The following is a 13,638-nucleotide window of genomic DNA, read 5'->3' on the forward strand; positions in this document are numbered from 1 at the left end:
ATTCGATAAAGCCACCAAACCCTCTCAACTGGGAGAGAATGGCCTATTCAACAAATGGTGCCTGGAGACCTGGATAGCCATATGTAGAAGAATGAAGGAGGATTACCATCTCACAACTTATACAAAGATCAACTCAAGATGGATCAAAGACCTAAATATAAGAGCCAAGACCATAATGATCTTGGAAAGCAGTGTAGGGAAACATCTACAGGACCTTGTAATAGGAAATGCCTTCATGAATTTCACACCAAAAGCACGAGCAGCAAAGAACAAATAGATAAATGGGACTTCCTCAAAATTAAAGCCTTCTGCACCTCAAAGGAGTTTGTCAAGAAAGTAAAAAGGGAACCCACACAATGGGAGAAAATATTTGGCAACCATATATCTGATAAGAAACTTATAACTTGCATATATAAAGAACTCATAAATCTTGAAAACAAAAAGATAAACAACCCATTTAAAAAATGGGAAAAAGATTTAAACAGACAATTCTCCAAAGAAGAAATACAAATGGCTAAAAAGCACATGAAAAAATGCTCCAAATCTCTAGCTATCAGGGAAATGCAAATCAAAACTACAATGAGATGCCATCTCACTCCCATAAGATTGGCAGCTATGAAAAAAACAGAAGAATACAAATGCTGGAGAGGATGTGAAGAAAGGGGAACACTCATCCACTGCTGGTGGGAATGCAGAAGGATCCAACCATTCTGGAGGACAGTATGGCGGTTTCTCAAAAAACTAGCCATAGATTTGCCCTATGACCCAGCAATACCACTGATGGGTATATACCCATCAGAACTGAAAACAAGGACACAAACAGATATATGTACACCAATGTTCATAGCAGCATTGTTTACTATCGCCAAAAGTTGGAATCAATCCAAATGTCCATCAACAGACGAGTGGATCAATAAAATGTGGTATATACACACAATGGAATACTACTCGGCTGTTAGAACAAATACACTACAATCACACGTGATAACATGGATGAATCTTGAGAATCTTATGTTGAGTGAAGCAACCCAGGCATTGAAGGACAAATACTACATGACTTCAATGATATGAAATAAACAAACTGCCTCAGAGAGCTAGACACCGGAAAAGAGGCTTACAGGAAATTGGGGGGTGGAGGAAGGATGTGAGTTAACGTCTGGAGGGGTGGACTCTGTGATGAGCGGGCGGTAAGTATGAGCACAAAGAAGGGACAAAATGGGGGCAAGGGGTTACCTTCTGGTGGGGCTTTGTGGGTCTGAGGGGGGGCTGGGGATGGGCAGAGGGGTAATATTGTCCAAAAATCGGGGGGAGGGAGGGGCAACATACGAACATGGGGTGTGTCAGGTGTTAGTTGAGAAGAAAATGTTGAGAAAATCATATCAAAGTATAAGTAGGAGGGTTACCTGTTTAGTTTGCTCAGGGGGTATGGGCTGAGGTGGGATGGACTCTGGGCGAATAGCTGAAGGCTCATTTTGCCAAGGTGGGGTGTACCATTGGGAAGAGACCCAAGAAGTGAGAGTTGGGGTGGACCCACATCCTGGGGAGGACTAATGCCATCAAATAGAGAGAACTGTATCTCTAGTGAGAAAGGATGGCTCCCACGGCATTAGGGCAGTTGAGAAAGTCAGGCCCTGAATACTGCTGCAAGTATCTCTGGACATGGCTTCTTGGGAAAAGGAGATTGGCTGGCATCGTGGGCCCCAAGGGGAGGGAAAAATGGGTGTGAAATGGATGGAACCAAGGTAAATATGGGGGCAAGAGAGGAGTTCTCTGAGAGTACACGAGAATGAATATAAAACATGTAATATTACACCAGAAACATATAGGGGATGACAGACTAATAATGTAAACCATAAGGGAAAACATAGGATAACTAAAAAATTTAGAAAACTGTACAATCTAAAGTATGGACCACATAGTAAGCACAGATGTCACCTTGTTTGAAAGCTATTGTCTTGGAATCTGTACATCAGTTTCAGGAAATATGATAGGAATAAGCTAAAAGATTATCACTGTGGAAGGGAAAAGGCTTTATGGTGAATCTGGGGAAGTACTGTATATTGTATATATGAATTTTGGTGATCTAAGACTCGTGTGAAGCTGATATTATGCTGGGATTGACTTTACAGGAAGTTTTGGATCACAGAGTGGTTCAACAACGGCAGCGGAGGAATACTGATATAGGATGTTATTGACAGGATATATATGGTTGACAGGGAGTTATACAGGGCATATGCCCAGGGTATATAGTAATGTCTAGATATACTCATAGTGGAAACAATTAAAAACAATAGCTGGGGGGGGTACTGGGCCCCTGACCAGGGGGTCACTGTCGTGGACCCTGGGGGAGCAGCGGCAGTCCCCCAGGTGCAACGGCAAGAACCAGGAAGGAAGGAGGGCCCAACAGTGGGCTCCTGATACTTATGGCTATGCTTTTGAGCCTATACACCTCCAATAAGAATAAGGCCTAGAGTAGCAATGTGCCTGGGAGTTTCCTCCTGACAGCCTTCATGTTACTCAAATGTGGCCACTCTCACAGCCAAACTCAGCATGTAGATGCAGTGCATTCCCCCCAACGTGGGACATGACACCTGGGGATGAGCCTCCCTGGCACCGAGGGATCACTACCACATATCAGCTGAAGAGGCAACTAGAGAAGGACCTTGAATTAAAGGTTCAACACGGATCAGCAGAATATCCCTGTCTACATATAATAACATGACTTCAAAATGCTGTTTGACCTAATGAAAGGGGGAAATGGAAAGGAGAAATGAGAATATAAGGCTATGAGTCTCTAAAAAAGAGTCTGGAGGTTGTCAGAAGGAATGCCCTTATGCACAAATGAACAGATTCTGAGAGACAGATAAAGTAGATACAACCCCAGATATTGGTTCTTTTGAGGGATAAAGAGACCCACGGGTTCTATGATCATGGCAGATGGGGTTCACTACCATGGCAGATGGCCCTTCTTTGGAGCTGGTGTTTCTGCATGATGGAATAGGACTCGGAGGGGATCTCTTTTCACAAGACTTGCATGCTACTTTAATGGAATTGTAGTTGGTGCTGGGGTTTTAGATATATTTAGGAGATTTGAATCTCTGGACCAATAATATGACACCCAGGCCCAGAGCCTCAACAGACTTCAGCTCCTACACTTTGATTTATTGGACTTACCCCACTCAGCTAACATCGAGTTGAAGAAGGTCAACCACCACACCATGGAGCCTAGAGTGTCTACAACTGAAAGCAGGAGGAGTGCATCCAGTATCCATGTGGAATCTAAGCCCCCACTTGACACAGATGTGCAATGGACACAACCAACCCAATGTCCACAGAGAAAATGTGGAACGGGTGTGGGAAGGGTAGCCATGGTGGCTGCAGGGTTTGGGGAATGGGAGGAAGAGACGAGATGTGGAGGCATTTTCAGGACGAGGAGATGTCCTGGGCGGTGCTTCATGGACAATTATGGGACATTGTAGATCCCCCCAGGGCCCACTGGATGGAAGGTGGGAGAGTGTGGGCTATGATGTGGACCACTGACTAGGGGTGAAGTGATACTCAGAGATGTACTTACCAGGTGCAACGGATGAGTCACGAAGATGGGAGAGAGTGTTGCTGTGGGGGGAGTGGGGTGTGGGGGCGGTGGGGTTGAATTTGACTTCATATTTTTTTATGTAATTTTTAAAAATAAATAATCTATTAAAAAAATAAAATAAAATAAAATAAAATTTATACTCATGTTTTCCATTTATTTAGAAACTCTGGTGGAATTTTTATCTGGATTGTATTGAATTTGCATATCAATTTGAGTAGAATTGGCATCTTAATGATATTTGGTCTTCTAAACTATGAGTATAGAATGTTCTTCCAATTATTTAGGTCTTTCTGATTTCTTTTACCAGTTAGTTGTATTTTTCTGGATGCAAGTGCTTTACATCATTGGTTAAGTTTATTCCTCAATATTTGTTTTTTTACTCTCTTTTATTATTTTCACCACTCTTCTGATACTTTTAGATACTTTTATTGATATGATCTTCCTTTCTTTATGGTCTTCCAGGTCTTTCTATCCAATCTTTTCTTTTTAGGCTGTAGCACACCCTTTAGTATTTCCTGCAATGCTGGTCTCTTGGTTTATTTGGATGGGAGTATGTTGTGCTTCTTGATATGGAAATCTCTGTCCTTCAGTAGGGTTGGGATATTTTCTACCATTATGTCTTCAAATATTCCTTCTGACCCCTTCCCCTTCTCTTTCTCCATCTGGGACAACCATGAAACATGTGTTTGCATATCTCTTGCTGTCATTTATTTCCATGAGACACTGTACAATTTTTTCCCTTCTTTTCTTCATCTGTTCCTTTGTTCACTTTCAGAGGCCATTTCTTCAAACTCACCAATCCTTTATTCTGCTTCCTCAAATCTGCCATTATATGACTCCAGTGTATTTTAAATTTCATTTATTGTGTCTTTCATTTCAATAAAATCTACTATTTTTTTAAGTATACTTTCAAATTCTTCTTTGTGCTCATCAATGTCTCCTTAATATCCATAATTCCTTTAGCCATCTCAATGAATTTATTAAGGAGATTTGTTTGAACATCTATGATTAGTTGTTTCAACTCCTTTATGCCATCTGGAGACCTATCTTGCTCTTTTATCTGGGTCATGGGTTCCTGTTTCTTGGTGTGGATAGAAATTTTTTTGTTGGTGGTTTGATGTCTGGCTTCCTAGATTATTCATTCTGGGTGCAGGTTTGCTTTCTGCTTTAGGGCTTTCTTGCCCTTTCTCCTTTGCTGGTTGTGTAGTAGGAGCCAAGGATGTAGTTGGTGTTGTGAGCTATGGAGGCTCAAGCTGCCCTCAGTTCCCCAGGGTCTGAAGAAACTTCTTCCACATTTCTTTTGCCAAGTGTTTGGACCAAGCTACATCTGTGTGTAATAATCCAAGTTGTATAGATCTAGACTGTGGTTGCCCAGAGAGACTTATGAAGCTTCAGGTGTCTTTCTCTGCTTCCTGGGGCTGGGATGGAGCTACAGATTTGGAGAGCAATCTATGTATTACAGGTCCAAGGTGACCGCAGTTGTGCCATACATATCATGCTATGCTGTTAGTGCTAGCCAAATGCACCATCATTTTCCTGGAAACGCTATTGCAGGGCCTGCCAGCTTCCTCTCTGCTAGAGGTGGGACAGAAGCCTAGGCTTGGGCTGCAGGCCATCCTGGATGAAGGATACCTGTCCTTACAATCACAGTAATTTTCAGTGAGCCTGCTTGTCCTCATGCTGTGGGCATAGTGAAAATGGTGGCTACCAGTCACTCTCTGACTTGGACATTTTAAAACTTTAGTTAATTTTAGAGTTATACTCTAGCCATCCAAATTTATTAATCAGTAGCTGAAATCAGTGGTCAACCATCTCTTCCTCCCTGTTTTTGGGAAATGGAGATTCAAATTCCAGCCACAGGATAGGTCCTGAGGTGGCCTGTGTGGCCAAGTAGGATGATCATCAGCCTCATTGGTGTGGCCTATAGTTTCCTGGATAGGCTGGTGCATGCCTTTCCAGTTATATCCCTGCCAGATGTGGGGGTGGGGTTTACACTGGGACTGCAATTCTGTCAGGATGGAAAGAAGCTGGTCCCTACCAGCACTTTGATTTTCAGTCCATGCTGCTTCCCCTTGTGCCAGAGGTGGAGTTAAAATGGTGCTACTGGCCACTTTCAGATTTGGACAGTTTCAAACTTTAGCTCTTCTTTGGGTTATAAGATAGCCCACCGGATTTATTGATCAGTATCTTAAGTTGCTGCTCAACCATCTCTTCCTTCTCCATTTTTGGGAAATGGAGCTTCCAATTCCAGCCTTTGCATCATTCCTTAGACAGCACATGCAGCCAGTGGAAATTGGGTACCAGTCTCTGGGATGTGGAGTGCCCTACTCACAAATTTTCTCTGCAGATGGGAGTATTCTCTTTCCAATCTTTCAATGATGTTGCAGGATGACCTTCTTGTCTCCTGGGGACACCAGACAGGTGCTTAAGATAGCTCTGGGTGATTACTAACTGCCCTGTAGCACGAGCTGAGTCTAGGAGCTCCTTACTCTGCTCCCATCTTGCTTGTTTTACTTCTCCTTTCTTATATATTTATATACAGAAAGAGATCATATCTTGTCATGGATTCTCTAATAATGCTAAGTTGGAAAACAGTAATTGCACTTAGCAGTATTTTACATTTGCTAGATTCACACAATTTGGACATAACATGTAGAAATTTTTCTAATATGTGTCTCTGAATCTAAAATATTTCAGACTGAATCCTCTGCCATGATGGCAGCAGTAGATGTCTTCAACCTCCAATGTCTCATGACTGGCATCCAGCACAGAAGTTGCCATCAGGAGTGTCCACCATCCTGGTAGGAGTGGGATCATGTCTTTCTCTTTTTGTGATATTCCAAACTGTGTTAATGCCATCTAAAGTCCAACACATTTCCTATGCTGCCCCAGCTTGTGATCAGATCTGCAAGCCACACGATATTCATTTTATACTTTCATTTTTGTCAGCAAAACCCACTCCATTTCTGCTGTGTGCATCCAAGAGCATTAATTCCTAAAATATTTTTCATATTTGGTAGGATTACTCTGTATCAAAATTTATTTCCCCTTGAATATTTATGGCTATGCTAACCTATTTTCATTTCTCCTAATTTATGAAATAGCAAAAAATAATCTAAAATTACTCATTAGTTTTTTGCTTAGAATTCTGTTTTACTTGTGAATAAAGTTGACATAATTTATCTATGCCCTTTATTTATTTAACTTTTCATTCATATAATTTTTAAAGAAATACTAGTTGCAATCTCATATAGTCCTGGTACTCTTTTTTTGTACTAGGATCATAATAATGGCTGTTAATGAATAGCCTGACTTTTGGATGAGAGAGGGTGGGAGATAAACCCAACAAAATACAGCGTTCTTCCATCTCAGTGTATTGATCCTATGAGGGCTCCCCTACCTTGTCAACTAGGTGACAGTACCTGCAGGGCTAAGGCAATGCTTTTCAGGAAGCTTTGTTGGCTCTAAATCAGCATTCACTCTATGGTGCTATTTCTCCACTAGCTGGAATTCACAATCCTGGAATCAAGCGGTGGAAATGCAAGTGGCACCACCCACTATTACCCCAGTATTCTACCAGGAAAGTTTTTATTTCCTGTCCCTGCAACCTTAAGCCCAACTAGTCTTCAGGTCTTAGTCCCAAAGGAGGAGGACTTTCACCAGGAAACACAACACGATTCCATTGATCTTGATGGTAAGCCTGCAGCCTGCCCACTTTGGTCTTTTCATGCCTCTGAATCAAAAGAGAAAGAAGGGAATTACTGTACTGGCTGGGGTGATTGATCCTATCAAGAGGAAAAGGACTGCTACTACTCAATGGTGGTAAGTAAGAGTTTGTCTGGGATGCAGATGACCTTGGGAACCTCCTAGTATGACTGTGCTCTGTGACCAAAGTCAATGGAAAACTGCATCAAGTCAACCCAGGAATGACTATCAATGGCCCAGAATCTTCAGGAATGAGGGCTTGAGTCATTCTACCAGGCAAAGAAACATGGCCAACTGAGGTGCTGGTGAGGGTGAAGGGAATATGGAATAGGTAGTGGAAGAATGTAGTGATGAATATGTATTTTGACCATGTGACCAGTTACAGAAATGAAGTCTATAATGATCATGAATATTTATTTATTCCTAGCTAGAGGTAATAAAGGATTTCAGTAGAGTGTTAGGATACAGGATCAATATGCAAAAATCAGGCTAAATAGAATTTATACTAAATAAGTTTGATTTTACACTTCATGTGGATTCATGTTTTATTGATATCTTCCAGTTAAATTTATTTATTTTTAAAAAAGAAAGCAATACACAGAAGTTGGCAATCATCTCTTTCTTTCATACGCCTACTAAGAACCACTCTATTTTGTAAATATACCTATCAATAAATGAGTACAGATTTCTCTAGGACCTTGATCCCTAAAGTGTGAAGTTTATGCTTATAGTTCAGGCACTTCCTAGTCCCAGAAATTGAAGCTACTTTACTACTGTGTGGTACAAGGATATAAAAATTGTTTCCTGTTTTTTAGGATTGTTGTGAGGTTCAATGAGTCTATTTATGTAAAATATTTGAGAAGTGCCTGGCACTAAGACCACATTTGGGCACTGTCTTCATTTTCAGAATCCACAGGTGGCTGTTCCTTCTCAGTGTGTTGTGTCCTGAGTCTTTATCATTATAAGGATATATCCGCATATCTCAGATTCCTCTAGGTTCTGATGTAACCTATTTTTTTGCCTTTTCTTCTCTTGAATACTCTACACATTCCTGCTTTTGCCAAGACCACAATATAGTCAGAGATTGATCTTTAATTTCAAAATCACATCTACATTTTTCAATCCTTAACCAGGTTGTCATTTCTTTACTTTTAAGATAAATATAATGATTATCATGTTATGCTCTATTTATCTCAATCTTCATAAAATATTGCTAAAAACATTTAATTTTGTCCTTAGTGTCATTGGGAGAGCTGATGTTGCAGCATTAGTTTCTAAATGCCCATTCATGAACTTGTGCAGATAGGCTACAAATTCAGGGACTTTGCTCAGAACAGATTCGCAAACTCCAATTCTGGAAATTCTGACGAGTTTGTTCAAATGTGCCTCAAGATTGATATTTCCAAACATTTTGACACCTGATTCTGATATTCAGCTAATTTGAGATGCTTAGATGATATTAGTTGGTTATGTAATTGGTCAACTTTCAGAGACTGAGTTCTTTTGTCAATTTCTCAACCTTCTCTCTTCAAGAATCCCTGAAAAAGTCTGTCTTTTTATCAGCTGCTGTAGAGTATTTTCCTGTTTAACATTTGTTCCAGATTTTTTATTACCAGTAAGTGTCATTAATAGCTACAATTTAAAAAATCATTGTGGTTTTAGTAATTGTTTGTTTATGTTTTTCCTTCTAGCATCTGCTCTGGTCTTAGTTAATGAGATCCCAGTGCAGAGAACAGAGCTGTCTCTTCCTTGTTGTTAAGTCTGAAAGAGACCTGAATCAACCTTTCTTGTGTTCCTCACCATTTCCTTATCATCCTGGGAAAGATAACTCCATCTAGTCTCAGAAGATATTGGATGAAATATTTGATGCATCTCAAAATTCCCATTCTCTTGGGTACCCTTCCTGGCTCTGTGCTGTCCACCTTGATGCATGAAGATGCCAAGTTGGACTTGGTGTAAATAGTGGAAAACATGGGAACTTATAGGTTAATCAAATGTAAAATATTTGCTGGAGAAGAGACACAGGAATCCTGCCATGGAAGTAACAAAGGGTAATGTAAATTCTCTTGCTAAAGTGGCTTTGTCATTTAGTGTACGGGGTTCATTGAAATTATTTTATTGTTTTCCTCCAGCTTTTTGTTCTCAAAAAAACTTTTAGGCATCAATAAAAGAAGAAAAATGACTGCTCAAAACAAAAATTAGTGAATATTTTTCTTTTTTAAAATGTGTCCATTTGCTTTTTATACTTTAAAAAAGTTTTTAAAATATTTATATTACATAAATTTTACAGAAAAATATTGCACCCAACCGCTTCCACACTTTCCCATATTAACAAAATCCTTAATTTTTGTGGTACATTTCTTATCATTGATGAATATATTTTGGAATATTGCCATGTGGCATGGATTTTAGTTTACATTGTAATTTATACTATCTCCTGACCAATTTTGTAAATTATGACAAGATATACAATGGCCTGTATCTGTCTTTACAATGTCATTCAGGATGATTCCCACATCCTGAAAATGCCCACATAGGACACCTGTTTTCCCCTCTCCCTCTACTCAGAAACTCCTATGCCCAGTGCCTCCATACCAATGAGAAAATTTCTTCCATTGCTAGAATCACGTCTATAGTAGAACAACAGTAAATCTACTCTAGTCCATCATTCATTCTCCAATCCTGAGGATTCTTCAATGGTGAAGCCCACTCTGCCTCCAAGTGAGAGTGGGATTAGATCTCATGGGGCAGATGGATGGGACTATCTTGTTCCCAGGTGCAGACTCTCTTTGTTCCTTGAAATATCCATTGTCCATCATCATCTCCTTGTTAGTTGTCCTGGGTGAGTCCAATGAACTCGAAAGTAGGTGTTGGTAACTGTTGAGATAAACAGTTACAACTGGCACATGGACAGCCCAATGATTTGTCTCCTATATAAGTTGTAAAGGTTGTCCAGAGGGTTCCTACATACCCTTTCCCACTTCCCTTAATGTTACCATCATACATAATCAAGGTATATTAGTCAAACTAAGATACTTACATTGTTACAAATTTAGTAACTACACTCCAGACTTCATTCTGATATATCTAATTTTTTACTCCTATACTGTCCCCTTCCAAATTCCAATCCAGGAAACCACATGCATTTGTTTTCCATGAATCTGCTGCAGGAATATCATGTGATTTTACTGAAAATGTCTTGATCACTGCTAATGCATTTCTTCCATTTTAAGGGAATAGCATAATATTTTATTCTGTACATTATGCATTTGGCATAAGCCTCATCATTTCAAGTTTAAAGATTAATTTTGCCTTCATATTAAGAATTTGCTAACACGTTACTTTCATCCATTCATGCCCAAACGCATTGAGCACATTCACTGGGGCCCTGATTCTACACTGGGGAATAAGAATTCCATTGATACTGTAGAATTGTTTGAGAACCATGAAGCAGGCTAGGTCTGGCTGCATGTGATTCATGCTTCATATATCGATCAGCCTGATTTCATGTCTGCAACAGCAGCAATTGGCTTGACTGCCCCCTGGTAAGATCATTGGGTAGGGTGAGCTGTGCCCAGAAAATGTTCTTGCTAAGTTGATTTTATGTATAATTAATTGAGATTTTTTGGTCATTTGAACAACAGGAGTATAGAAAATTAAATAAAACATGTAGAACTGTAAATTCTAAATAAATAGAAGTATAAGACATTTATCTCTTAGATCAAGACCAAATGCTACATTCCCACATTGTCCCATGTAGAAGGAACAAGTCATCCACTTTTAAGAATCTGAAAGATTCCAGACTTCTGAACAAATGTGAAGACAGTAGCTAGGTTCAGGTCTACCTGGGATGACCCCAGTTCACTGCGCTCTTACCAACAGCCCTGTCTAGAATTTCTTCAGTTGTCAGAGAACATGGCCATGGAAACAGAGGGAACAGATCCTGACCACCTTCAAAGCTAGTTCTGCTCTTACCTGTATTTTCATAGCACAGTATTTAGCTGTGACCCTGTGGATGTGGTAACACATCAGGAAATCATCTGTGGATAAAAGGAGCATAAAGCACAGCACATTTCATGAGAAGAGTCATGTGTCAGCATCATTCAACCGTGAGCTAAATGGGATGATAATTCTTGTATCAGGAGTTATGACATTTCTTTTAGCACGTGGTTCATTTTAATATATATATATGTATATATATATATATATACATACATACACCTATATCTATCTATCTATCTATCTATCTATCTATCTATCTATCTATCACTTTTCTCATTCCAAAACCAATTAGCAATTTGTTATGTCAGAGATTTTAGATCAGTAGTCTGGGTCCAGTGTTGATGATTCTCTTCTCAGGTTCCTACATGGTTAAATAGGGCTGCCTTCTGTCCAGAGCACAGAGTTCTCTTCAAGCTCATGGGGTTTGGCAGAATCAGTTCCTCAGGTGGCAGTGCTGAGATCCCATGTCCTTGCTGGCTGTCAGCTCTCTCCTCCTAGAGCCTGCCCACATTCCTTGACACATGGCCCCCTGGAACTCCACAACCAACTTCGGATGTATTCTTCGATTTCAAATACTAATTATTTATGAATTTCTCTGGGCTCTTTCTCTCTGACCAGTAGAGTAAGATTTAATGGACCCCCCTTCTTAAAATCAATAGCTTTAATGATATCTGCAAAATCACATCACAGAAGCACCTGAACAGTGTTTCAACAACTGAGAGAATGTGTGAATATACTAGGGACAGGAGTCCCCAGGCTTTTTTAGAATTTCTCTTAACACAATGTGTTCTTTTTAAATCACTTATCAAAGATTGATTGGGCCTAATTTGGATCTTTGGGATTGGGGGAGCATTTGGAAAATTTCACTTTTAAAAATCCTTATATGAGAGAAAGCTTGTTTCCCAGCTGTACTGAAATGTTAATGGCTTCCACTGTGTCTGCATCTTTGGAGTGTTATAGCTTGTAGAATGATCCACAAGTATCTGCTAAAATGAAAAATTAATTCAAACTCTTGTTCCATGGATTCTCATAGTACATAACCTAATCCTCAAACTTTCATCAGATTAATATTCCCCTTGGAACATGCCTGTTCTGCTTTCACACTCTGTTTCATTGGTTGTTCTTGAATATCCGGGGCCATCTTTTCCCAAGTCCTGTTCATTTTCTGAAGTGCTCTTCACTGGGCTTTGAATTCCAGCCCCCTCCTCTATTCATGCATTAGGTCCACTGTCCCCTACTTGGAGACAACATTTCCTTACTCCACATTTTACGTGGACCCCTCTGGGCAGTTACACTGCATGAGACATCCTTTTTTATCATCCTATCATCCATGATGGCTTTAAATTTTTGAATGTGTGTAAGAATGGGAAGGAAATTATATTGCACTGATGCAGGAACCCTATCGATTAAGTAGTAGAAATTCAAGAAAAATAAGCAAATTTAAGAATGTATATTAAATGCAACTTCATGGAAGAGGAGGAAAAAAATACATGGGTGGAAAGAGCAAACCTGAATTAATTATTAATATCTAAATATAAATACGTGGTGAACTAAGAACAGGGTGGATTGTTGATAAGGAATGCCTTCCCTGATGAGGAGGGTATGTGCAGAACCACTCCTGAATGCTGGGAGGGGATCCTCTCCTAAGGTAAAGTGCTCATGAAGAGACAAACTACAGAAAATGAACTTAATTCAAATTAGAACAATACATGCTTTAAGTCATTCGCCTTGAAGGAAAACCTCTTAGGACCTTTGGAAAAAATCTGCAGGAAAAATTATAGTCATGATAGTGGAAGAATTTTTTATCCATATAATTGTTAAAGTGTCCTAAATTTTCTCTTACCTTTGACTGTTCATGCAGAGGGTTGATCCTGAAATGGAGCAGGTTCACATGGCCCTACCTTTCCTGAGTAACAGCTTAGCTCAGAGGAGGAAATCTCAAAGAAGCAGGTTAGTAACGGCTACAGAAATGTTACTTGTTTATTGTGTAACCTCCCAGTAAAATGAATCATTCTACTTGTTCCTAATTTAATATCCTATGCCTAGAAGTGTTCATGATATTGTTATTTGCATAATTCTAAAAGTATCGTTGGTTTTGGGTAGGAATAAATGAACTGCTCTATCAGACCTTTCCAACTGAAGCCATTTTACCTATGACCACTAGGTGGAGGTGTTACACTTCATGTCTCCTAATCACTACATTAGTGATTTTAGAAAGTGGTCGACTAAAATGATAGTCCTAAGGGTGACTTGTAAGTATTTGGAAACTCATTTCTGAGAGTAATACTGCACTAAGGGCAATACAGAGGACTAGTTTGGGATATATTAAGTGAGGT

General features: G+C 39.6%; 1 gene segment (V, D, J or C); it reads left to right on the forward strand.

The window, feature by feature from the left end:
* LOC131273778 (immunoglobulin kappa variable 3-20-like) overlaps nucleotides 1-13,638 on the forward strand; it is a 1,006,205-nt gene that overhangs the window by 529,698 nt on the left and 462,869 nt on the right.

This window comes from Dasypus novemcinctus, chromosome 17 (genome assembly GCF_030445035.2).
Source record: "Dasypus novemcinctus isolate mDasNov1 chromosome 17, mDasNov1.1.hap2, whole genome shotgun sequence".
Classification (NCBI taxonomy): domain Eukaryota; kingdom Metazoa; phylum Chordata; class Mammalia; order Cingulata; family Dasypodidae; genus Dasypus; species Dasypus novemcinctus.